Source organism: Pan troglodytes, chromosome 19 (assembly GCF_028858775.2).
Source record: "Pan troglodytes isolate AG18354 chromosome 19, NHGRI_mPanTro3-v2.0_pri, whole genome shotgun sequence".
Lineage (NCBI taxonomy): Eukaryota > Metazoa > Chordata > Mammalia > Primates > Hominidae > Pan > Pan troglodytes.
Window position 1 is genome coordinate 55,216,175 of NC_072417.2, and position 26,489 is coordinate 55,242,663.

A 26,489-nucleotide genomic window follows, 5' to 3' on the forward strand; every position below is an offset into this window, starting at 1 on the left:
TGTGTCAGGCACTTTTCTAGGTTTGAGGACACAACAGTGTGCAAGGAATACACAGACATGGATGTTACAGAGCTTATATTCCAATAGGGTTAGCAGAGTTCCTATTTCGGTCGGGGAAGCCAGTCCAATACTGTAAAGATGCCTGACCCCGTCATTTTTAGTGAGAACTCACTAAAGGGTGGATAAGTGTGGAGACAGCCTTGCTTTGATGTTGCTTATGGGGTGATAGGGCTGGGCTCCCAGACTGGCATGGGATAATTCTGATTTTCTCCATCAGGAAGCCTCCAGCCTGTGTACCTCCAAATTAGGGGAAGTTGTGGGGTCCAGTCCTGCGTGCCCTCTACCCGGCTGTGGGTGTAAATGTCATCCTTCTCATGCCGAGGCAGTATTTCCTGTCACCATTGTCATTTCCACTCATCATAAACAGGGGTTGGGGGTCTGCCCTGGTGTACCTCTCTCTTACCAGGCTTTCTTTGGATTTCATTTCACCTAGACACTCTTCCAAAAGGACACATAACCCAGTGACAAGGCTGATTTTTAGTTTTCTTCTTTGGTTGCTGTGGTTCCTATACTCTTGATGGTTTAGCCTATTTCTAGGGCTTTCTATGCCTGGAACCAGCATAGACCATGAATATCTCTGTTCCTTTATGTTCAGCAGCTTCTAGCTCCATGGCTGAAGAAAAAAAATTCAGTCATTAAATGTAGTACAGACATATTTGGAAATGTAATACATGCTTCAAACATGGGATGTTTTTGAAGTTTTCTAGAAAAATCTCTTTAGCTTTCAGGCTGGGTGGAGGTTGATTCCTGAGAAGGGAGTGGGCTATTAGGAAAATAGAAATGATGTGTGCCTGTTCCAGGAAATGCGAGTTGAGAGCGGCTTCTCATCCGGCATTGAGCAAGTTTATTCGTGGTGGGAGTGGACAGCCCCAGGCGTCTCAAAGGCTCTGTCTGGGATGGGGGTGCAGTAAGGTGGGAAAAGACTGTGCTTCTAGGGAAGACCTGGGGGGCAGTCTCACCGGGCTCAGCTTCCTCATGTGGAAACATGGATTTAAAAAAATACCTGTTTTGTGGGGTTGTTAGGGGTGACACAGGAGGGGCTCCACGAGAGCGCATGGTGTTTGAGTGGGTTCAGGCAGGGGCCTTCTAGAATCAGTGCCTCCCAGGGCAGCTATTCTGCTGAGCGCTGCTGCATCCGGTTCCCAGGTGGGCTTCACATGGTAGAAGCTCCATCTGGAGATGCTCCAAAATGGCTTATCCATTGCTGGATGAAAATCAAATTTAAACGATGAGTGTTATGTTAGTGAGTTTGTTAAACCTCTCAGAGTTTAGGGAGTCAAAGCCTGTCTCTGCCACGCTCTAGCTGTGTGTCTAAGCAAATAACTTTCCCTCTTATTGATTGATTGATTGATTGATTGATTGAGATGGAGTCTTGCTCTGTCGCCCAGGCTGGAGTGCATTGGTGCGACCTCTGCTAACTGCAACCTCTGCCTCCTGGGTTCAAGCAATTCTCCTGCCTCAGCCTCCCGAGTAGCTGGGACTACAGGTGTGCGCCACCATGCCCAGCTAATTTTTGTATTTAGTAGAGATGAGCGTTCACCATGTTGGCCAGGCTGGTCTCGAACTCCTTACCTCAGGTAATCCTCCCACCTCGGCCGCTGAAAGTGCTAGGATTACAGGCGTGAGCCACCCTGCCCGGCCAACTTTTCCTCTTTTGAGGGGGCATCAGGTCTTTCATCTATAAAATGGGAGAAGTAAGAATATGGATCTCATAGAGGTGCTGCTAGTTCCTGAGTTAGGATTTGTAAAAGTTTAGAAATGGGCCTGACACATATACATTTGTAATAAGTGTTAGCTTGTGTTATAAATGCCTCATCTGGAAACAAGATAGCTAATAACCCCAAAAGTGGTTTTCAGCTGGCAAGGGACAGTAGTAGGGGGTCATCTTGGAATCATGATATTTAATGATTATGATTATTTTACTTATTTGGAATTTCAAATAAGATAAAAGGAAGGAACGAGATTTTCTTTTTTTCAAAAGATGGATTGCATTATAAAAAAGGTTGCAAAAGCCTGTCCTACTAGACAGTACACTTGGGCCTGCCTACACCTATGTGCATTATTAATTCTAGCTTCATTTCATAGGGAGTATATGCTGTGTCAAGTGTTTTTGGCATGCAAACGGGACTATTCTCCTTGGCAAGCCAGGCTCATCCACTTACAAAGGAGAAGCTAAGAGTAAAGCTTTTGCATGGCCCTTGGACAGTTTATGAACCTCTCCACAACTGTTATTTCTCTAGTTTAATACTAAAGGCATTCTTGCAAGGTGACTAGGGCAGACGTTATTATAATTTCCTTTCTATAATGAAGACATTGAGCTCTTAGGGAGGGAAAGGGAGCTTCCTAAGGGTCACACATTGTAAAAGGCAGAACCTACTTCCTACTGTGCCATAAACTGCTTGGAACTGAAATACTTACTGCCTGGGTCTCACAGGTGGTTAGTAGCCATGGGAGAAACATGCTAGGAAAAAATCACTGCAGAGTGGCTCAGGAGGCTGGGACCTGCCTTATGGGATAAGTATGGGCATATGGTGCCCTTTCATCCGGGCTGGAAAAGACAGGGAGAAGTATCAAGTTTCTCTTCCTGTAGGAAAACCACTGGCTTCTGGCATTGGTCCATCTTCAAGGAATTTTGCATTGAGGTAGCAACTGATCAGTGGTTATTTCCTGAACATTTTCTGTCTAGGACTTTGATGTATGCACAGGGGTTGTTGGAGATCAAGGGAGCCACAGGCCACTTCAGAGTTCCTGGAACTGTGAAAAGCAGAAACAAGAAAACAAGGTTCCAAGCTCACTGAGATATTCACAATGCTTACATTGAAAAATAATGCTTGTCAGTCTACTAAAAATGCAGTGTCATATTATCATATGATCTTAAGTTAATTGCAGGATTTCTAAAAATTAATAATTTAATAGTGTATGGCAGGAGGCCTGCCAGCCCTGTGTGCCTTGGACGTGGGGCAACTAAAGCGCACTCCCCACTTTTAAGAAGCCATTGACCCAGTGGAGTAAACAAACACGAACAACCAACAATATCACAATGAAATAAGTGTGAGTGGTATGTCAGGAGAGCCCCAAAGAGGGAGGATCAGAAAAGGCCTGACAGAGGTGAAGCTGGGCTGGGAGGAAGGGAAGTGTCTCTTGATTGAGGCTCTGCTCTTTCTCCTCTTCCCTTCTTCCTGTGTCTCCTCACTTTCCTTCCACCAGATCCTTTCCACTTCCCCAGCCCCGCTATTGTCTGGTCTTAGAGGGCAGGAAAACGAGGTCTGCTGGTCTGCTTTCAGATTTTTTTTAACTATAGAAGTGCTTTGGTTTCTTTGTGGTTTCTTTGAGCTTTTCAGTGAGAAAGAAGAAGGCAGTGGGAATACATTGGAAATAAACTTATCAGTGCTTTGTAGCATCACCACTGTGGTGTGATTGCCGCTTGAGGCGTGTGAGAGGAAAGGTGGAGGAAGATGAGGCTGACAAGGCAGAGTGCTCTGGCACTACTGGGAGTGTAGGGAGGGGAACCGAGGGACATCATGGCACAAATCTGGAACCCGAGCAAAGCGAGTTTTCTGAAAGATAACTCCAGCAGTGGTGTGGAGAATTCTTTTAATGGCAAGAGACCAGATGCTGTGGTTACCTTGCAAAAGCAAGGTGGATCCCCACCCTAAATTTAGTTTGGATGTCAAGATTGATGCCATCACACATACCAAGAGAGCATGCACATGTTTATTACTTACATCAAGCTTGTCCAGCCCACAGCCTGCGGGTCGCATGTGGCCCAGGATGGCTTTAAGTACAGCCCAACACAAATTTATAAACTTTCTTACAACATTTTGAGATTTTTTTTTTTTTGCTAGTTGTTTTTTTTTTTTAAGCTCATCAGCTATCGTTAGTGTTAGTGTATTTTATGTGTGGCCCAAGACAATTCTTCTTCCAGTGTTGCTCAGGGAAGCCAAAAGATTGGACGCCCCTGACTTACATGTTGAGGCTTTCTGGGGAAGAACAGGGAAGACATCCCAAGCTAGTTCAAAACAGCTTGGGAGAGCAAGAAAAAAGACTGGCTTGGGATTTGATTTTCATTTATTTTTATTTTTAGAGATGAGGTCTCACTATGTTGCCCAGGCTGGTCTTGAACTCCTGGGCTCAAGCGATCCTCCCACCTTGGTCTCCCAAAGTGCTGGGATTACAGACATGAGCCACCATGCCCGGCCAAGGCTTGGAATTTTTAATAGTGGTTACAATGTGGGCAAGGGCTTGTGTGGTTTGGATTTCCTGCTTGCACCAACAAAGAGCATCCAGACTTTCACATGAGCTTGCCCAGATGCAAGGCACAAGGGGGTGAGGGAAAGGGAAGGCTTAAAAGTTGTTAGCAGGCCGGGTGTCGTGACTCAAAATACTGTAATCTCAGCATTTTGGGTGGCCTAGGTGGGTGGATCACTTGAGCCCAGAGGTTTGCAACCAGCCTGAGCAAAATATTGAGACTCCTGTCTCTCCAAACAATAAAAAATAAATAAACAAATAAATAAATAAATGGCTAGACATGATGGTGTGCACCTGTAGTCCCAGCTGTTTGGGAAGCTGAAATGGAAGGATCGCTTGAGGCCCAGAGTCTGAGGCTGCGGTAAGCTGTGTTCGCACCACTGCACTCCAGCCTGGGTGATAGAGTGAGACCCTCGTCTCAGAAAAAAAAAAAAAAAAAAGTTGTCAGCAGTCAAAAAAAATAGATTTAGACTATTACAGCAGAAGGAGGAAGGCCAGTTGGGTGCTGTTGTGGTAATCTAGGCCAATGGTTCCCAGACTTTTGTTAAAGATACAGCTTCCTATTCTTTTAGCACATTTGAAATGTACAATACGTTATTATTAACTGTGGTCACCATGCAGGGCAACAGATCACTAAAACTAATGAATTCAGTCTAACTGAAATTGCGTCCTCATCAATATCTCTCCTTTCCCGGCCTCTTTCCTCTATCTACCCCTGCTGCCCCCACCACAGCCTCTGATATCAGCTTTCTACTCTGTTTCAGTGAGATCAACGTTTTTAGATTCCACTTATAAATGAGACCACACAGCATTTGTCTTTCTGAGTCTGGCTTATTTCACTTAGCATAATGCCTTCCAGGTTCATTCATGTTGTTGAAAATGACGTAATTTCCTTCTTGTTAAAGGCTAGCTAGTATTCCGTTGTGTATATGTACCACGTTTTCTTTATCCGTTCATCTGTTGATGGACACTTAGGTAGATTCCATATCTCAGCTGCTGTGAATAGTGCTGTAATGAACATCAGAATGTGGTTATTTCTTCGATATATGAATTTTAGTTCCTTTGGATAAATACCCAGAAGTGGAATTGCTGGATGATATGGTGGTTCTATTTTTTCATTTTTTCAGGAACTTTCGTACCATTTTTCATAATAGCTGTGCTAACTTACATTCCCACCAACAGTGTAAAAGGGTTCCCTTTTCTCCATATCCTCACCAACACAGCAAGTGTGAGGTGATAATCTCACTGTGGTTTTAATTTGCATTTCTCTGATGATTAGAGATGTTAAACATTATTTCATACGCCTGTTGGCTGTTTGTATCTCTTTTTTTGAGAAATGTCAGTTCAAATCCTTTGCCCATTTTTTAATGTTTTTTTACCACAAAAATGTAAGTTGGTGAGCTGAGGATATGTTAATTAGCTTGACTGAATCTTTCTATAATTTATACATAGATAAAAACATCACATTGTGCCCCATAAGTGTACACAATTATTATTTATCAACTAAAATTAATAAATAAATCAATGCACTTAAAACATTTAAGAAAACACTAAAAAACAAAAACTAACCAAACAAACAAACAAAATACAGCCTCTTAGACTTCACTCCAGACCTATTAAACCTACATTCCAGGGTGTGGATTATGGAAATAGGTGTTTGTAAATAGCTCCCAAGTAATTTAGAAGTACCTTTCATGGAATGACATTTGGGAACACTGGGCTATCATAATGAAAAAGAGAGCAAGGATTGAGAAACACTGGACAAGAGAGTCCAAGATATAAGACCCAGGGGAACCTTTAAAAATTTGCACATTTTGGGACTGGGTGACATGTGGTTGGAAGGAACGCTGGCTTATGGATTTTGCGGAGGGAACGGAAAATCTTATGGGTCTATCTAGAAAGCTGTGTGGATGTGATTGTGAATCTCCACACACATTTCTATGTGCGTTACCCACCGTATGCACTCAAAGCGTGGAAAACATTTCACAGCCTGCTCAACTCCTCCCGTCTCAGCAGGCTGTGTATCTCCAGAGTTACTTTGGGGAGTGTGAACTCATACTATTAGTTGCCAATGAAAAATGGAATTAACTATGAGACTCTCTTGCAAAATAAATTACGTAATGTGTTCCAAAGATGAAAGAAATTCCTAAGGGATTGCCTGCCCTTCTGGATAACTATATTGCCACATTCTTTCTTTCTTGAGTTGAGAGTTAAGGGTTGACTGGGTAAAATCTGTCTTGTGCTCCATCATGAAAACACAACTCAGAGCTGGTTTTTGATGTACATCTAAGAGAAGTAACAGACAACTCAAAAGATTTGGGCCACCAGAACTGGTAAGAAAGTGCTGAAGGAGCCAATGGAGGGAGCACTTGTGTATATGTGGCTTGGTGTTTAATTCTGTTGGTTGTTTGCCATCTTCTTAACAACTTAGTAACTTACATAATTTGTTGATTGATCTCTCATCCTCTCAGGTTGCTGGTTTGGAAGGGAGAACATGAGAAAATCAACAGGAAACTGATGTCTAAAACTATCCATCATCTATCTAGATATCCACTTAGCTAAGCAATATAGTCTATCACTGTGTGTTCTTTTCTTTTCTTTTCTTTTGCTTTCTTTTTTGAGACGGAGTCTTGCTCTGTCCCTGAGGCTGGAATGCAGTGGTGCAATCTCAGCTCACTGCAAGCTCTGCCTCCTGGATTCACACCATTCTCCTGCCTCAGCCTCCCGAGTAGCTGAGACTACAGGCGCCCGCCACCATGCCCGGCTAATTTTTCATTTTTGTATTTTTAGTAGAGATGGGGTTTCACTCTGTTAGTCAGGATGGTCTCGATCTCCTGACCTCATGATCCGCCCGCCTCGGCCTCCCAAAGTGCTGGGATTACAGGCGTGAGCCACCACGCCCAGCCCACTGTGTGTTATTTTCTTTTTGTATTTTTCATCTATTTTCTTTCTCATCTTGCTTTCAGCATTTATTTGGAAAAAGAAAGTTCATTAGATATTTCTCTTTTCAAACACCTTTATGAGATATAATTCGCATTCCATATAATTTTACAATTTAAATCATACAACTTAATGGTTTTTAGTGTCTTTACTTAAGTTGTACAACCATTGCCACAACCAATTTTTAGGACATTTTTCCCCCCGAAAAGAAACCTCTTAGCCTTTAGCAGTCACTTTCCAAATATCCTATTCTCTCCCAGCACTAAGAACTCTACTTTCTGTCTCAATGGACTTGTCTATTCTGGATATTTCATATAAATGGAATCCTACAATATGTGGCCTTTTGTGACCAGTTACTTTCACTTAGCCTAATGTTTTCAAGGTTTATCTGCACAGTAGCTATTTTTCTTGAACCCTTGGATCAGGTAAGACACAAATGAACACAACTCTCTGTATTGCCTTAATGTAAGTAGAGAAGGAAATTTTGCATTCTGTAGTTGCCCAAGGAAGTACTGTTGAATTAATTTTGCTTTATTTAAACTAAGGTGCTAGACACCGAATCTCCCAATAGGATTGGGACACAAGTCCTGTCTTTCAAAATAAAATGCTGGTCAAGCAGGTAGACTGTGGAGCCAAACTGCCTGGGTTCCAATCCTAGCTCTGTGCGCCCATCCTGTTGGTAGTTGTATGACCTTGAGCAAATTATTCAACCTCTCTGGGGCTCAGTTTCCTCATTTGAAAAATGGGGATTAAAAATTGTACCTAGCTTCAAGGGTGGCTGTGAGGGCCAAGTGAGATCATGGATATAAAACTCTTGGCATGTTGCCTGCCCACTGATAAGCCCTCAATAAAGGCTGGCAATAATTACCAAAGTTCTTATTCAAAGAACTATAGTCCGATACAGTATAAGTGTGTCAAAAGAAGTATGATCAAAGGGCCATGGGGCACAGCAGAGGGAACATCAGTTCTACACTGGGTGGGTAGTCAGGGAGAAGAATCCTTTTTATGTGGGATTGTAATCTGGAGCCTAGATCCAGATGTGGTCTACAAAATATGTTTGGGGGCTACTGTTGTGTTTTAAAGATTTTGAAATTCAAGTCCTTTAGACAGGCAGTCACCCCTACTACTCCTTAATGGACCAAACTGGTTTGTTAGGGACATTAATGTTGCTTGAGTTCTGTGCCCCACCATGGAAGGTGACCTTTGACCTGGAACTTAAAGGTTGGCTTTGAATTAGCCAGACAGAGAGCAAAAGGTGATTGGTGTCACTCTTTCTCTTTTTTTTTTTTTTTTTTCGAGACAGAGTTTCTCTGTCACCCAGGCTAGAGTGCAGTGACACCATCTCGGCTCACTGCAAGCTCCGCCTCCCAGGTTCATGCCATTCTCCTGCCTCAGCCTCCCGATTAGCTGGGACTGCAGGCACCCACCATGGCGCCCGGCTAATTGTTTGTATTTTTAGTAGAGACGGGGTTTCACCATGTTAGCCAGGATGGTCTCGATGTTCTGACCTTGTGATCTGCCTTCCTCAGCCTCCCAAAGTGTTGGGATTACAAGCGTCAGCCACCGCGCCTGGCCGGTGTCGCTCTTTCTCATACTTTCTTTTTAATATTAGTTCTTCTATAATCAATATGTCACATAGGCATGTGGTAAAACATTCCTACAATGAGCAAGCCTCCCATTTCTTCCTCATCAGTTACTGTGAGTGGAAAAGCACATCACCCAAAGTGATTTTTCTATTCCCTGAGTCCATAATGATCAACATAGAAAATACCTGTGACCAAACATGTGGGGGTTTCTCTCCACACACCAAGCAAGCAGTCAGTTCCGCAGTGGCCACAGCTGGGAGCCCTCCAATTCAGTTTCAGCACTGTCTACTTGGAAACAGCGTCAGATCCCACAGAGTGAGGGGCTGGATCTTACAAGACTGTCTCCCTTTCAGACACCAGTCACAAGTCTGGGCCTTTGGAACTTCTGGCTGACTGGCTTCAAGCTGGGGTTCCCAAGAACTCCTCTTTGGGTTTGATTAATTTACTAGAGCAGCTCACAGGACTCAGGGAAACATGTAAATTTACCAGTTTATTATAAAGGATATTACAAAGGACAGAGACGCATAGGGCTAGGTATGGGGAAAGGGGAGGGGATCTTCCATGCCCTCCCTGGGGCATCCTCCAGGAACCTCCATGCATTCGTTTGTCTGGAAGCTCTCTGAACCCTGTGCTTTTGGGTTTTTATGGAAACTTCATTACTTAGGCATAATTGATTAAACCATTGGCTAATGGTGATCAACTCAACCTTCAGCACCTCTCTCCTCCCCAGAGACTGGGGGCTGAAAGTCCCAACTGTTTAATCCTGCCTTGGTCTGGTGACCAGTCTCATCCTGAAGCTACCTAGAGGATGCTAACCCTCAGCCAGCTCATTAGCATACAAAAGGACAACACTTTTGAAGTGGTAAGGGTTTTAGGAGTTGTATGTCAGGAAACAGGTTGAAGACCAAATATGTATTTCACAGTATCACAGTTACAGCTGGAATTTCATAGCATTCCAGAGACCTGTCTTCTATGAATATCCAAACATTTAAATGTAGGTTTAATCTCCCTTCCATTATTCACAAGGGATGAATTTTGAAATATTTTAAATAAGGAATGAAAACAAAATGAAAAACACACTAAAAACCAGGGCTCAGACAAGTGGTTTTGTTTTTATTTTCATTTTTATTACAGAATTTTCTCAAACATACACAAGAATAGAGAGACTGGTACAATGAACATCTACATACCCATCACTCAGCACACTAACAGTCATCCACTTTTGCCCATCTTATTTAATTTGCCATTTACTTTCTTTGGCTTTGCTTGTTTTGGGGGGTCCTGTAGTATTCTGAAGATCTTGCTGTTTTTACTTAAATATATATTGTGATCATTACGCATATAGATTTGCCTCATTAGTTTAGAGACATCGAATTTCCATTATATGGATATTCCATATTTTAATCAGTCTCCCTTTGATCAGCATTTAGATTGTTTCCAGATTCTTGACATTATAAGCCATGTCATCAGGCACATTCAGTTTTATACCATTATATTACCTTTTTTATTTTTTGAGACAGAGTCTCGCTTTGTCACCCAGGCTGGAGTGCAGTGGCGCAGTCTCGGCTCACTGCAAGCTCCGCCTCCCGGGTTCACACGATTCTCCTGCTTCTGCCCCCTGAGTAGCTGGGACTACAGGTGCCTGCCACCACGCCTGGCTAATTTTTATATTTTTAGTAGAGATGGGGTTTCACCGTGTTAGCCAGGATGGTCTCAATCTCCTGACCTCGTGATCAGCCCACCTGGGCCTCCTAAAGTGCTGGAATTACAGGTGTGAGCCACTGCACCTGGCCTATACCATTATATTACTATTTGAGGTGTCCATTCTTCTGCCTGGGCTTTCAGCCCTCTGGTAGAATTAGCATTTCTCGCCAATACCTACAAGTTCTAGTAAAGGCTCATATAATCCATTTTCATTCATTTTGATAGGTCTAAATGGTTGTGTTCTTGTCTTTAATTCAGAAAATGTTTATCGAGCATATACTATAAGCTGGATATCCCTGTAGGCTCTGGAGATGTGAGAGTGACTGGGATATAAACTGTGTTCAAGGAACACCTAGTTCAGTGGAGAAAAGATTGCATTGCATTTTGCCTCTTTTCCTCCTTTACCTGTGTTGTATCAGCTAGGATTAAATTTAGTTGTGAGTGGCAGAAAATCCAATAGCTGCCTTAAACCAGTTCACTACAAAAATCCTCAATAACTTTAGCTACTTTTGGAGTTTGCGAATATCCAATATATTCTTTTGAAAACCTGCCAATAAAGGAGAAAATATTCAACATTTGTGTTGCCTTTCTCATAAAATGCAAGGAAATCAAACAGTTGATGAGAAGTGTCTCCTTTAGAGGTGTTCCAAATAAAAAATGAAAAAGAAATGATAGCTTGAGAATATTACCAATCTGCAACTGTTAATTAAATAGTGTTTCTAGTCAATAAATCATTAATAGCTGCTAACACCGCAAAAGGAGAGACAGCCCTGTATTCTGTACCTCCAAATATTTACACCATCATTTATGGAAAGCAAACCTAGAGCTGATCAAGGCTCTAGATATGACAGCTGCTTTATAGGGGGCAGAGGCACTTGCTAAAGGACACTGTGAAGATGTAATCAGTTCAGTCCAGACCATGGGAAACTCAGTTCCTTCTGTAGATAAGGACACATTATTGGAGAGGGAGGGGCAAACTGTACAGGCAAAGAGACTTAAGAAGTTTATAGACCAATTTGCATCGAAGTTTGGTTTGTCAAGACCTCTCGTGGCCTTTGTGTTCCTCAGAGCATCCTCTGTGCTTTGGCTTCTGAGGCCAATTGCCTGTTAGTTTCCTACCTCCTTTTGCATTCCTGAGAGATAATTGGATTGGCCCAGGTCCTCTTTTTTGTTCTAGGCTGTAGGTCAGAGGTCAGCCGGTGGACTACCTGGTTTGATCATATGTCCTCCTTTGACTTACTCAGCTGGAGGTAAAGGGCCAAGGGGACCTCATGAGGAAGGGGTGATGTGTGCAGCTGCTCAACACCCTGAAAGGCAATTTGGGGACCAAGAGGGAGAGTTAATAAACTGACCTAACGCATTGAGTTTTTTCTGTGTTTTTTAATTTTTTCATATAAAACTTGAGCGTGGAGGCCAAAGGGATACACCTGAGTCCATTTGACCAGTTATTTGGGGTTCTGGGGCAAAAGGAAGAGCAGCCAATGTAAGTTGGGTAGGGGTGGGGGCTCTGGGCAGGCTCACCATGGATTTCAGGGGGATTCTCAGGCAGGGAGAGCTGCCTCGTGGCCCCTTCTTAGTGGTGTATGTTCTGGAATTTGCACTTTGATTTTTCTACTTATGAATTGTGTATCCGTGGGCAACTTACTGAACTGTGTGCCTCAGTTTCATCACTTTGTAAAATGGGGATTAGAGTAGTGGAAACTGCCTCGAAGGTATTCCTGGGAGTTTTGAGCCCAGAATAAGCTAGTGTGTGAAGAGTTGAGAGCAGTACCTGGCATGGGGTGTGTGCACGGGTGACCTGGAGCCAACTCTGGAACCCCAGCTTTTTAATTCATTCTGCCTTGAATGAAGGGACTGGCTGCACTTAGTACCTGCCTGTGGGGAGGTTACCAGGCAGCCCAGTGCTGAGGCCAGCAAGATACACTGAGGGACCCCAGAAGCACTGAGGTCAAGTCCCTGAGTCCCATGGGGCATCTCTGGGTTGGTCAGCACTGGGGTCACATTGCATGTTTGCTCAGCTTGCCCCTTCTCAGTGTCAGTAGAAGCCCATGGTGAGCCCAGATACAGGGTCTGCTGACTCACGGGGAATTTGCTGCCCACAGAGGAGGGAGAAATGCACCTCCCCAAAGCCAACAATCAAAGGCCAGGCAAGCCCTGTGGGAGGAAAATAACTTGGGCTACAGATTTTCTTTTCTGGGCTTGGAGTGTTGCCATGGACAACACAGAAACAGACATGATTAGCATCATGGCTTCCGGAAACACTGTGAGTGCGCACTAGCAGGTGGTGGGCTGATGTCACTCTCAAATGGCTTTCTCGAGTTCGAGGGTCTGGCTCCCTGCCGGGCCCTGGCCCATTGCACATCAGCGCTAGGTATAAGCAGCTCAGAGAGTCACTTCAAGCTGCAGAAGACTTCTGGGGTGAGTCTTTGGAGGTTCTTGTGGAACCACAGGGGAGGTCCCCTGCTCATCCGCTACACTTCACACCTGGCTTGTGCACTCAAAGATGTCCACTGTCTTCCCCAGACTTGCTGGGAGAGAGAGCAGAACCTTGTCAGACTGGCCCACCCCAACTACCCCCCATCCCCCTCACCTGTGCATTTCCCATAGCATTTCCAGACGCCCAGGCTGTCCCGCACCTCCGTGACTTTGCTCAGATCCTTCCCTTGTCTAGAACTTGTTTGAAGAACTGAATGGAGATACTCAGGGCTCAGGGACACTGAGCCACAAAATAGGGGCCCATGGAAAGGTTGAAGGCATGGCTCCACTGACACAGGAGCTCCAGAGCGAGAATGAATTCAGAGAGTTTAGGGCTGGAGTTGAAGAGGAACTAGAGCCTGGAGAGAGGGGAGGATAGAGAAAGGCTTTTTGAGAACCGCAGCAATGAGGGCTCTGCCTGAGGCTCTAGGTACTGACTCGTGGGCAGTGAGGAGAGGTAGATTTTTGTTGGGGATCCACTTGATGTATGTTTTCTTACAACTAAATGATAAAACTGAGGCTGAAATGCAGGTGTTTTCTGCCTGGCCTTTTTCTAGAATGCACCTCTCTCTGAAGATTATAGAGAACTATGAAGAAAAGGAGATCATGGGAAATATATGATTGAGTCAGTATGATTTGGAGGAAGCTCAAGTGCTTGCTGTGGTTGCAGAGAAGTGAGGGGACTTTACATTCCTGGCTGGACAGGTTGAACTCTGGGATTGGAGAGGTGGTGGGGGAGTGGAGAGGAACAGAAGGAACAGACACAGGGAGAGACATTTCAAAGGATTGTCAACAGGGCATGATGATAACACAGGGAGAGCAAGTCCAGCCTGTCTCCTGGTGCTGCCCCGAGTTGATGACTGCAATTAAACTGCCAGACTTTACAGCCTGCTCTGCACTGTGTCCTCCTGGCATCTTGGGGACTTTTTCATGGTTGGGGCCACAGGGGAGGTTAGAAGCTGCTCACTCTCTCCATTGCCAAGCACGGGCCGGTCAATGGAGTTGGGGAGAAGGAGGCTAATTCTCAACAGCCTGTTAGTGACAGCCATTCTCTCTCCAGCTTATCTAAAGAGGATTTTATTTCAGAAGAAGGCTGAGAGCTTGTTAGAAAGGCAAGTTCTTGGGCCCCACCCCACATATACTGAATCAGAGACCCTGGGAGTGGGACCCAGCAATCTGTCTTAATAGACCTTCTAGGAGATTCTGGCACTAAGGAAAGAGACCACAGGTCTTGTCTATCTCTGTAGTTGGCTGCGTCTGGGCCAGAGTAACTGCTTGTTGAAATGATCAGAGATCTCAAATGAGGTCATGCATGTTGGGGTGTGTGTGTGTGCATGTGTGTGTGTTGTGTATCTTTATGTGTGTATGTGTTTGGTCTAGGGTCCAGCACATAGTAGGTGTTCACTCTTGGGGGTGGGAATAATCACTCTAACGTCCGTGTTTGAGGACTGCATTGCTGGTGACCGCTGAGCCTGCAGAGGAGGAAGAAAGCAGGGCAGAAGATTCAGGAGGGGGTGCATGGCAACTTCTGATGTCACAGTGCCCCCCTTCACTCCTGACTTCTGGCTCGTGGGTCACTTTGGGGCAGGGGCAAGAGGATGGTTAGCTGCAGCAAAGAGAGAGCCAAAGAGAAGTGGGATTGAGAGCACAGGGGACAGCTGGAGACAAAATATAAACGCCAGGCAGGGGAACAGCCAAGATAGTGAAGGAAGGATGGGGAATCACAGAAACTTCTCAGGTAACAGTCTGGGCCAGAACACTGGGTGTCCCCAGAGAGGGAAGTCGAGGGTGAAAGTGAAAAGGCTCACACCCAACTTCCAGGAGAAGGTCAGGTCCTTCATCAAAGAATAATCCTGCCATTAAAGGGTCCCCAGAGTCCCCAGCATTACTTCCCTTAAGTGGATCCCAATCCTGGTCACCCAATCCCCTCAGGACTTTGTAAAACGTACTGACGCCCAACCCTTGCCAACAAGCTCGTCCCATTCCTAGGATTCTGATTTACTTTGTCTGCAGAGGGCTTGAGCTCAGGTATGTCTATAATGACAGCCAGGTGATTCTATTGTACACTCAGGGCTGACCACTCTACTTAAACAAAACACACACACACACAAAATATACCCCCGTTCCCCCCCATCCCCTGGGGGTGATGGGTTGGGGACGAGGGTGATGATGTTCCCACAGATGCATTACCTCTCCACAGAGCTCAGGACCAAAGGAATGTTTAGCCAGAACTGGTAAATACCTTTAAAAAATTATTAAGCACCTATAGAAACCTATAGGGACAAAGGTGACTAAGAGGATTTTTACAAAGCAATAATAATCAAGTCACTTATTTAAAAATAATTAATCACGCTTGTAATCCCACCACTTAAGGAGGCTGAGGCAGGAGGATTGTTTGAGGCCGAGAACTCAAGACCAGCCTAGGCAACATAGCAAGACCCCGTTTCTACAAAAATAAAAATAAAAATAAATCAGCTGGGCATTGGTGTGCACCTGTAGTCCCAGCTACTCTGGAGGCTGAGGCAGGAGGGCCCCTTGAGTCCAGGTGTGTGTCTGTATTGAGTGTGTGTCTGTGTGAGCCCAGGAGTTTGAGGCTGCAGTGAGCCATGATCGTGCCACTGCACTCCAGCCTGGGTGTCAGTGAGACTGTCTCTATAAAAGTAAAAAGTAATTTAGAACAAGGAATAAAAGACACCAGTGAATGAAACAAAAAATTAGTAAGAAACCTTGCGATCCATGAATGCACCTTGGTGTAGATAGGGGTGGAGAGAAGAGAACAGAAGAGACTCGTTTCTGCAGATGAGGCAGCCCTTCCCTTCTCCCCATCTGGGTGGAAGCTGGCCCAGCGCCCAGGCTCCCACCCCAGGCAGTGTTTCTGGAGGCCTGAGCCCGAAGCCCACTGTTTGTGCTGGAAGCTCTTGCTTTACACTTGTTTGAGCTACATTGAGTCAGTATGAGAGAGGCAGATAGGTGACGCAGGTTAAGAACATGGGCAGCCGAGTCCCTGGATTCAAATCCAGACTCTGTCACTTGTCAGTTCACCCACTGGCCTGGGTCAGGGAGCTGACCTGGGTCCCAGGTCGCAGGCTTCCTCCAGGCTTCCTGGTAGGCTCTGCCCTCCCTCCCTCTCCCTTTCCCTCCCTCTCCCTCCCTTTCTCTCCCTCCTTCAGGGATGTCTTCTAAGTGCTTACCACTTGTGCAGGGCACGAAGAGGGTTTCCCCACCAGCTGTAGAATGCTCAGGCCCTGTAACAACTGGATCTGCCCCCAGGTGCAGCAACTCTAGGATCCTCTGTTGCCCTCCTGCTGCTACCACCCTCAGGGGTCTGGAGTCCTCACGATGCGCGCTGCATGTCCTCCCCACGGTGGATGGCCAGGCTCCCTCCCCCTCTTCCCTGACCACAGCAAGAGCCCCTTGGCTGCCATATTGGAAGGCGTTAGCATGCGTGTCTGTGCATGTGTAGGCGTATGTGTCTCCGTGTTTGTGATATGACTGTGTGTTTGTGTGTTTTGTGTGTTGTGTGTATCTTTGTGCGTGTGTGTCTGTGTTGTATGAATGTCTTGGTGTGTATCTCTGTGCTGGTGTATGTGTGTCTGTGTGTTGGTGTGTGTGTATGTACCTAAGTGTCTTTGTTGTGTGTGTTTGTGTTGGTGTGTCTGGTGTTGGTGTGGATCTGTGTTGTGTGTGTCTGTGTTTGTATGTCTGGTGTTGATGTGCATCTGCGTTATGTGTGTCTGTGTGTTGGTGTGTCTGGTACTGGTGTATGTCTGTGTTGGTGTGTGTGTTATGTGTGTCTGTGTTGGTGTGTCTGGTGTTGGTATGTGTCTGTGTTGTGCATGTCTGTGTTGTGTGTGTCTGTGTGTTGGTGTGTCTGGTGTTGGTGTGTGTTTGTGTTGGTGTGTGTCTGTGTTGTGTGTGTTGGTGTGTGTCTGTTGTGTGTGTCTGTGTGTTGGTGTGTGTCTGTTGGTGTGTGTGTTGTGTGTCTGTGTGTTGGTGTGTGTGTGTTGGTGTGTCTGTGTATCTGTGTGTTGGTGTGTCTGTGTGTTGGTATGTGTCTGTGTTGTGTGTGTCTGTATTGGTATGTGTCTGTGTTGGTGTGTGTCTGTGTTATGTGTGTCTGTGTTGGTGTGTGTCTGTGTTGTGTGTGTCTGTATTGCGTGTGTCTGTGTGTTGGTGTGTCTGTTGGTGTGTGTGTCTGTGTGTTGGTGTGTGTGTGTTGCACCCACTTGCACTTTCTTGAACCCTGCTTGATGTCTGTGCCTCTGTTCCCGTATCCCTGCTGGTTCCTTTCTGTGCTGGCTGTCAGCAGAGCTGCGAGTGTGGATGCCAGGCTGGAGTGAGCGAAAGAGCAACCGCTGGTATGGGCCATTCGCTGGGGGATTTTGGCAGAGAAAAGGAGCAAAATACAAGTAACGGAAGCTTGGGGGTCAATGGAAGAATTGTTTAGAGGAGGGGAGACTTGGCAAGGTTTGAAAGCAGAAGGGGAAGGGTGCATAAGGAGGGACATTTGGAAAAGTGCTGGAGAGGGGAGCAGAGTGAAGCTGCCAGGGAGGTGCACCAGCAGGGATTGGGGTGAGGGCACAGGAAAGGACACAGAAACCCCACCCCAGGACTTGTTACCCAGCTCTCAGATTGCTAATGCCCAGCATCTAGTGCTGCCTCTCAGGAATCAGCTCCAACTAGCAAGGGGTGGGAAGGGAAGAAGCGAGCTCGGAAAAGGCAGCCGCTGCTGCAGTGAGGGTGATATGTAATGCTCATGGACCCGTGCTAATCATTTCCTCCTTTGACTTGTGCCAGGGGCCAAGCCTAGGGCAGGTGCTGGTCTCTGCCTTTGATGGGCTCAAGGTCTATTTGGAGTATGGATGCATCAGCTCTCAAACCTGAAGGCTTGCCTGGCGTAGGGGTCTCCACATCTACCCATTGGCATCTCCATCCCCATCCCTAGCCCTATCCCCAAGCTCAGTGACACATCACCAGAGAAAAACGCGGCCAGAGAGGTTAATAAGTTACCCAAGGTCACACAGTTGGTCCGAAGCAAGACTCGAACCTAGCACTGCCTGATGCCAACATTCAAGGTCTGCCCCTCCATGCCATACTCCTAGAGGGCATTGGGTTCCTGGTCCCCGTGCTCTGTCTGACTTCTGACTCTGTTACTTGCTTGACCTTTGAGTATCACTTTGCTGGCTCCTCTGCCCGCCTGACTTGGACCCTTGCTGATTTCACCCAGCTTGTTAGTCTCAGCTCAGACTTCCCCACCAGCTACTGATCCCTGGCCAGACCCCAGCCTTGTATTTTCCCTAGGACCTTCTGGGGCTCCCTCAGACCCCATTTCCTCAGGCCACCCACATCTCTGATGACAGACAGGCAGGCGGGAGGATGCTCAGAAGACGGTGTTAAGGAGGAGATACTTTAGGTTGGAATCAGCTAGCATAGCCTCTGGCACATGGCACAGTGGAGAGTGGAGAGCCCACCGCAGAGAGGGCAGCTGGGAGCAGCTTCATGGCTCACAGAGGGTGGAGCTGCATGGAATGTGCCGGGAAAGTCAACGAGGAAAATTTGGCCAAGTTACAGTGAGTGCCTAGCTGAAACCGGACACCAAGAATTTGTAGCAGGTCAGGCCTGCTGCCTGGGAAATAGTTGGCCTACTTTGCTTTTGAGTTTTCATCGTTTATTTCTAAAATAAATGTTTATTTTACCTTTGTATTTAAGGTTTTTAGGAACATGGGAAAGAATGATTTTGTTCTGGTTTTAGACACTTACTTTTGGCCTTAGAGAGACACGAGCCAACTTGCTAATTACAGCCTAAAAGTCAGTGTTTGATGGTGGAGTCTTTCTTTGATAGGTGCAGCTGCCTGGTGGCACATCTCCAGGCTTTGCGTTCTCCACCCCGGCCCAGTGATCCAAAATTTCAGCCCCACTCATAAAAACCCAGCCCTCCCCTACCCACTTCCCCATTGTTTCCCAACACGCCTGATCTTCTCTCCTTACCCTGAATCCAGGGCTCTTGACTGATGCTGAAGAGAATGGCACACTCACACCCACACACGCATGCATAGCCCTGCAGTCATCTCGACAATCTTCATTTCCCTCCTTCTAGCAGTTTTTGTTCCATTCCTGTCCACCTCCTCCCACCCCCATCTCCTGCTCAACTATCTTAATATCTTTATCTTTAAAAAAACAAATTTGAAATATGAAGTGCTCAAAGCGAGGCATACAGCTTACATCTTGGTGATGTGTCTAAAGTGAACACTCAGTAACAGTCACCCATGACAAGAAATGCAACACTGCTAGCTTCTAGAAACCTCCCTCCTTCCTTCTCCCATCGATAACCCCTTTCTCTAATCCTCCGAGGTCACTACTCTCCTGAATTTATGGAAGTCACACACTTGCTTTACACTAAATGTATTTCTAAACCCTATATTTTGCCTGTTTTTGAACTTTATGTAAATCGACTCATGTTTACTCTTTTGTGCCTGGCTTCTTTCACTCAGCATTATGTTTGTGTGATTCATTCATGTGGCTGCAATAGGTGTAGCCTGTTCCTTTTCATTGCTGTATAGTATTCTACTGAATGAATGCCCATATATATGGGCAATTCTGTCTGCAGTGTCCAGCTAAGGAACCCTCTGTTTCCCCATAGGACCCAGCCCCAAAGTAGGGTCCCTTCATGGTTTGACTTCTACTTTTCTTTAGAATCTTTTTTTTTTTTTTTTTTTTTGAGATGGAATCTCACTCTGTTGCCCAGGCTGGAGTGCAGTGGCGTGATCTCGGCTCACTGCAAGCTCTGCCTCCTGGGTTAACGCCATTCTCCTGACTCAGCCTCCCGAGTAGCTGGGACTACAGGTGCCCGCCACCACGGCTGGCTAATTTTTTGTATTTTTAGTAGAGACTGGGTTTCACCGTGTTAGTCAGGATGGTCTCCATCTCCTGACCTCGTGATCTGCCTGCCTCGGCCTCCCAAAGTGCTGGGATTACAGGCGTGAACCACCACGCCCGGCCTAGAATCTTTTCTTGCTAGAGACCTCTCCCCTGACCCTTGAGCACCCTCTGTATTGGCCATTTCTGCAGTTCCCTAAGTGTGCTGTGCTCACCTGGCTTTTATGCAGCCTGGCCTCCTGCTACTAATTTTTTAAGGGACTCGAATCTGCTGTTTACTTCAGTCTCACCTTCGGCCAGTCTTTGTTTTATGCTTTATGCTTCAGCAATATTGAAATATATTTTAATTTTTAAGACTACATACTACTTTGTCCTTTTCCTCAAGTTTTTTCTGTTTTTCATCCCTTATTTGTTTCAGTAATGCCTACTTATTATTCAAAATGAAACCTAGGTTCCAGCTCCTCCAAGAAGTACCTACTGATACCTTTTATCTGTAGCCTATATTTATATATAGCCTATATTCCTATCAAAGCAAATGGCGCACAGCATTGCACTGAGCCATACTGATGGTGATCTGTGGCAAGAAAACGGTCCAATCTGGTGGTTCTCAAAATGTGGTCCCTAGATGACACTGGTCTTCACCTGGAGACCTGTTAGAGATGCAGATTCCTGGTGCTTACTCCAGGTCTTACTCCAGAATTAGAAACTCTGGACATGAGACCCAGGAGTCTGTGCTTTAAAAGGCTCTCTAGGTGATACTGGTACTAAGGAAGCAGACCACTGGTCTCATCCATCACTGTAACTGGCAGGTCTGGTCCAGAATAAATGTTGAAATAAAATAAACTTAAGTCATCTACCCCAGGAAGTCTTCCCAGCATTCCTAGGCTGGGTGAGGAATCACTCCTGCCCTTGTGGCAGCCCGCATGCTGTAGCGGAACTGCAGAGGCCGACTTCCTTAAGGGCAGGGATTCTGCTGCCTTCGCCTTGCTATCCCTATGCCTGGCACAGAGCTCCGTATTATAGTTTTAGGTCCTGGGATATACATGACAGAAAAGACAGAACAGTTCCTTCCTTTCATGGAATTCAAGTTCTAAGAGGGCAGGCAGAAAATAAATCATAAACAAACAAATGTAAAATAATTTCAGATAGCAATAAGTGCTGTCGGGGAAACAGAACAAGGTGATGTGATAGATTTGGATTGAGTGGCTAGTTTAGAGTAGGAAGTTAGAAAAAGCCTTTCTGAGAAGGCAACATTGAGCTAAGATTTAAATGATCAAACACCAGCTATGTAAAAATCTGTGAAAGTCAGTCTGGAGGGAGGGAATGGTTGGAGTTTGGTGAGTTTGAGGACTGACAGGAGGACACTGTGGCTGGAGGGTGGTTGGCGGTGGGGAAGGCGGGGGAGGGAGGGAGAGAGACAGAAACAGAGAGATCTAAGAGGTGGACAGAGGCAGCCATGGAAGGAGTTTGGATTTCATCCCAAGGGCTCTGAGGAAACCCTTGGAAAGGGATGTTTGTGTTGAGGAGTGGTGTGTACTGGTGCAGGTTTTAGAAAGATCACTCTGGCTGCTGTGTGGATAAAACAAATTACACAGGGGGCAAGTGTGGGAGCAGGGAGGCCAGTTTGGAGGCTGTGGGGGCAACCAGGCGGATATGGGGGCAGCACTGGGGCAACATGTTTGATCACGTGGAATTCTGCTTCCACTGTATTAGATGTATGGCTTTCAGGAAGTCACTGAACATTTATATGCCTCAATTTTACCCTCTGTAAGAGGGAATAATCCAGCACTTAATGCACAGGTTTGCTGGGAAGGCTCAATGAGTTAATAAGTATAAAACATAAACACCTATAGTGTGAGTTATTTCTATATTATTATTAGCAGCAGTAGTAGTTGTCATAATTGTAGAATAAAGAGAACGAAGGATTTAAGACAATTACAGGTTGAATTGACATGATTTGATAATAAATTGGATTTTGAAGATGAGGGGAAGAGGAAAAGAAGATTCCTAGTTTTTTGGCAACAGGTTCATTAGGGGTGCTGGTTAACAAACTGGAGGAAGGCCAGTGGGGAAGCAGGTTTTGAATGTGGTGGGAGAGAGAGGTGTCAGGAGCTGTTTGAATGAGGTAGGTTGAGGTACCTATAAAATATCTCTGAGGAGATGTCTGGCAGGGATTGGATATAAGAGCGTGCAGTTCAGGGAAGAGCCCATGGCTAGAAACACACTTTTGGGAGTTGGGGCACTGTGATGAGTTTGCAGATGAAGACGTGAAGGGTGCCTGGGACAGGGGCTCCCTCACCCTAAGTGGAGCAGAGGAGCAGGGGCCAGCATGGGGCCTGAGAAGAGAGGCCTATGAGGTGCTGGGACTCAGGAGAAAGGGGCCTGCTGGCTCCCTTGCCAACAGGTCAGATGAGATAAGCAGAAGAGGCAAAGGAGATCATTCTGTTTGGCAGCATGGAAGTCATCTGCTGAGTGAATGAATGGAATTCTACCTCATTGGTTGGTGCATCTTTTTAGAAATGAACTCAATAGAGGCTGGGCACGGTGGCTCATGCCTGTAATCCCAGCACTTTGGGAGGCCGAGGCGGGCGGATCACGAGGTCAGGAGATCGAGACCATCCTGGCTAACACAGTGAAACCCTGTCTCTACTAAAAATACAAAAAAAATTAGCCAGGCGTGGTGGCGGGTGCCTGTTGTCCCAGCTACTCAGGAGGCTGAGGCAGGAGAATGGCGTGAATCCAAGAGGCGGAGCTTGCAGGAAGCTGAGATCGCACCACTGCACTCCAGCCTGGGTGACAGAGCGAGACTCTGTCTCAAAAAAAAAGAAAAAAAAGAAAAAAAAAAAGAAATCAACTCAATAGAGAAGCCTGACTGTATACGTTCCTTGACACCTATCAAGAGTGAGAGAACAGTGTGGGGAGGGGCCTGAAGACAACAGTGCAAATGGCCTTCTCAGAGCCACCTTCAGAAAGGATGGCAGAGCCCCTGTTGGGGTGGGTGCTACAAGTCAAAAGAAGCCCCATTTGTCTTGTTGTTCATGAGTGGAGGGGAGGTTCCTGCCTCTTCTGCAAAAAAAGTTTTAGAAATCACCATGAAACAGTGGCCAAACTGAGGTAGAAAAAGTGTTCCTGAAACTGGAACCAAAAATTTCCAAATGACAGCACAGTTTGGCATAGCTGTTCTGAGTCTAGGAGCATAGGAGCCCTCACGCCATTTCTGTGACCTCCCCAAGGCAAATCATGAAACTTGCAGATTTTCTTTATTACCAAGTGAGGCAGTGACAGACCTGCTCAATGGTCCTTAAATTTTCATGAGCAACAGAATCCCCAGGAAGGCTTGTGAAAATAGATTGCTGGGCCCAGCCTGCAGAGCTTCTAGTTCAGTAGGCTAAGGTGGGATCCAGTAAATTGCATTTCCAACAAACTCCCTGGTGTTGCTGCTGCTGGTGATGGTGATCCCAGAACCACCCCTTGACAGCCTCTGTCTGGATTATACAGGCTCCCCCACAGCAGGGACAGTATCCCTCCTGCTCACCTGGCTCAGTAGGAGGCCCTCAATAATTCAGATTAAATGAGTGGATTAATAAGCCTTCGGTGGTGTATCCCTCAGGGTTCAGGAATGGGTGAACGCCGTGGCTGTCACGGGGAGACAGGAGTGAAGGCCAGGATGAGACAGACTGTCATGCTGGACATTTAGCGGTTTGTTTCTTGGGCCTCTTCACAATGACCCGACTTGCCTCTGCTGCCGCCCAGCAGCCCCACTACTGAGTAGGACTCTTCTCAGAGCTTCTGGTGGCCAAGTGGTCGTCTTTGGACTCTCTTCATTCTTCTCCTTGAACGTTCCTAATGTGAAGGTTCCCCCCTCCACTCTGACTGTGAGAAATCTTCCAACAATTCGGTTCAGGCCTGCATCTTCGTGAATGGAATTTAGGTGGAATTTTAGGCAGAGGGACACAGTGACACAAAGGTGACACAGTGACACAGAAGTGATTTAAGGGGCAGTGTCTTTCCAAGATTCCTTATAGACCCCTGGGTAAAGCAAGTCCTTCCTCTCCACCCTCCAGAGCCAGAGGAAACAGGGTGGGACCCTGGCATATGGCTATAGAGATGGAATTCGTTAAGTCCCAGTAAAAGCGAAATGAATGTCGGTGGCCACATCCCATGCAGCACACACATCTTTTGGTTAGAAGGACTGTACCCTTGCCCTGCACACAGAGCCTTCTTTCTTCCTCAAGGAAAAGTGACTCTTTCACGGCCTGCTGGGAGGCAAAGGAAATGGAAAAGTCTCACAGCGTCCTGAGCCCCTCTCTGTTTCCTTCGGGCTTTCACAAGTTCAGCGGCCTTTGCACACAAGCTGGGTCCTGTGGGGGAACAGAGGGTTCTTTAGCTGGAGGCTGTGGACAACACTGCCCATGTTTCCCTGGGAGAGGAGAAGCCCCGTGCACTGACCTCCTAGCCTCATCCCTGTCTTGGCAGCGTGTGGAGCGTGTGGAGCCCCTCCTGGCCCTCCCTGTCTGTGGCCCCAAAAGCAAAGCAGCTCAGGGGGGCTTTTTTGAGAAGCTGCTGAGCTCAGACCCTGCTGGCTCCACATTCCTGGATGATGAGGGAGGGATTCCAGTGTTTACTTTGAACAATGTTTTCCTGTGTCTGAATCGACTGGGTGTTAAATTCTTCCAGATTTCTGGCTCCACGTTGCAGCTCCAACGGGACAGAAACAGGTTTACGGCAGTTGGCAAGAGAATGAAAGCAGGGCCCATCTGGGCACCTTCTGCGTCTAGAATTTCCACTCTGTGGTTGGAAAGGCTGTTTAGCACCCGCTCTGTGGGCTCCATGCCCAGGCAGGGTTTGTTGTGGTCTCAATTCACAGAGCTCTGCACTTGTGCCTTTCACATTTCCCACCCTAGAGGGCAAAAGTTAGCTTTTCTCTTTTGAAAACGCATCCGGGAATGAGAACAAGCCGAGTTTTTGGAAGGTCAGGGCTTGCAGTGTTTTCTTGGTGAGTACAAACCCAGAAGTCGGGCTCATAAGGAATTCATTTGGTGGGACGTTAGGAAACTTCAGTGCATTCCATTTCCTGGGGACTGCTGTGCCAAGAGGTTTCAGAGACATACAGGAGGTTCGAGCTGGAAGGGAGACAGGGTGCAGCAGACCTCAATCCTCATTTTTACCCAGGAGGAAACCGAGGTACAGAGGCAAAGTAGCGCGAGGGCTGAGATGTTGGACTGGAAGGGCTCGTCCCTAGTGCATCTGGTTCGATCTCTTGGTGCTGAGCAGTGGGTAATCCCATCTCTGACCACACAACCTTGCAGAGGTTTAGGAAACATTCTCCTCTTTATTAAGTGTTGGTAAATCAATGGCTTTAACAATGCAGAGAGCTTCAGAAAACAAACAGGATCGATTCCAAATTAAAGGCACTCTTTGGGTCCACCATGCACAATAGTTTCTGTGTTCTTATGTTCTGGGTTGGTGAGCAATTCAGGGAAAACTCCCATAGGACCCCATGATGACCAGGGCTCCACAGAGTCTTTGGTGGGGCGCCAGTCTCTAGGCAGGCAGCTGTCAGCCTCTGAATCAGAACAGCCCAAATCCAAGTCAGGCATGTGATGGATGATGGCCTTAAAACTTACTCCATTCTAGACCCCGTGCTGTTGGATTCTGGAAACCTACTCCTGAGCCCTATGTGTGTGTGTGTGTGTGTGTGTGTGTGTGTGTGTGTGTGTGTGTAAAGGAAGATTAGCGGCAATCTTCCTGGCTTCAGTGCCTAGGTGGAGTCCAAACAGTGTTTATGTAGTAGGGTTGAATAAAATAGTCCTATGACAGAACCTGACATTTTGATCTGGCTACTTTCACAAAGTCATTTTGGTGCCAAGAACATTTTTACTTAGTTTTCAAAAGAAACCATGAAAATGTCAGATCTCTATACCTCTCCAGTAATGTGTAAGGCAAGTACCCTAACTCCATCTCTGAGCCTTCCCCCCGTATCTTGCCCTACATCCATACCCCACCTGCAACCCCTCTGGTCATATTAGTATATCCACTGTGTCAAAATGACCTTGTCAAAATCTGCTTTGTTGGAAGGGCAGCTTCATTGTTGTAGTATGTTATAGGCCTAAATTCTTTACTTACATAGGTTCCCTTACTTTAGTAGAAATGGTGTCCTCTGGAGATGGAATGGGGAAGAAGGAATTATGCAGTGAAATTTCTCCCACTGCTGCCAGAGTAGAAGTCCTTCTCTGTCTCAGTTTTGTGGGTGAGATTTTTCCTTGATAGGTCTGGTAGGGGCTTTTTATTGGTTATCCCTTGGTGGGTAACAAAGCACTCCAAAGGTTAGTTGCTTTAAACAAATATTTGTTATCTCAGTTTCTGTGGGCCTGGAACCTGGGTATGCCTTAGCTGTCTGCCTGTGTCTCAGAGTCTCTCCATGAGGCTACAGTCATGATTTTGGCCGAGGATGTGGTCTCATCTGAAGGCTCAACAGGAGGAGAATCCACTTCCAAATTCACTCACATGGATATTGGCAAGATTAAGCTCCTCACAGGCTGTTGAACTAAAAACCCTAGTTTCTTGCTGCCTCTTGGCTGGAAAACTCCCTTAGTTCCT

The 26,489-nt window shown here is 46.2% G+C and overlaps 1 protein-coding gene across 17 annotated transcripts in view; it reads left to right on the top strand.

Moving 5' to 3' along the window:
* CDRT4 (CMT1A duplicated region transcript 4) overlaps positions 1–26,489 on the top strand; it is a 126,555-nt gene that overhangs the window by 79,673 nt on the left and 20,393 nt on the right. Inside the window, exon 1 of one of the 17 annotated variants that reach the window (XM_063799000.1) lies at positions 14,571–14,751. The exons of 15 other annotated variants lie outside the window; for them this stretch is intronic. The gene's annotated coding sequence lies outside the window, so the exon portion shown is untranslated. Of the gene's footprint in view, positions 1–14,570; positions 14,752–24,863; positions 24,886–26,489 lie in introns of those variants that run through there. One more of the 17 variants, XM_063799002.1, reaches the window with a different exon arrangement.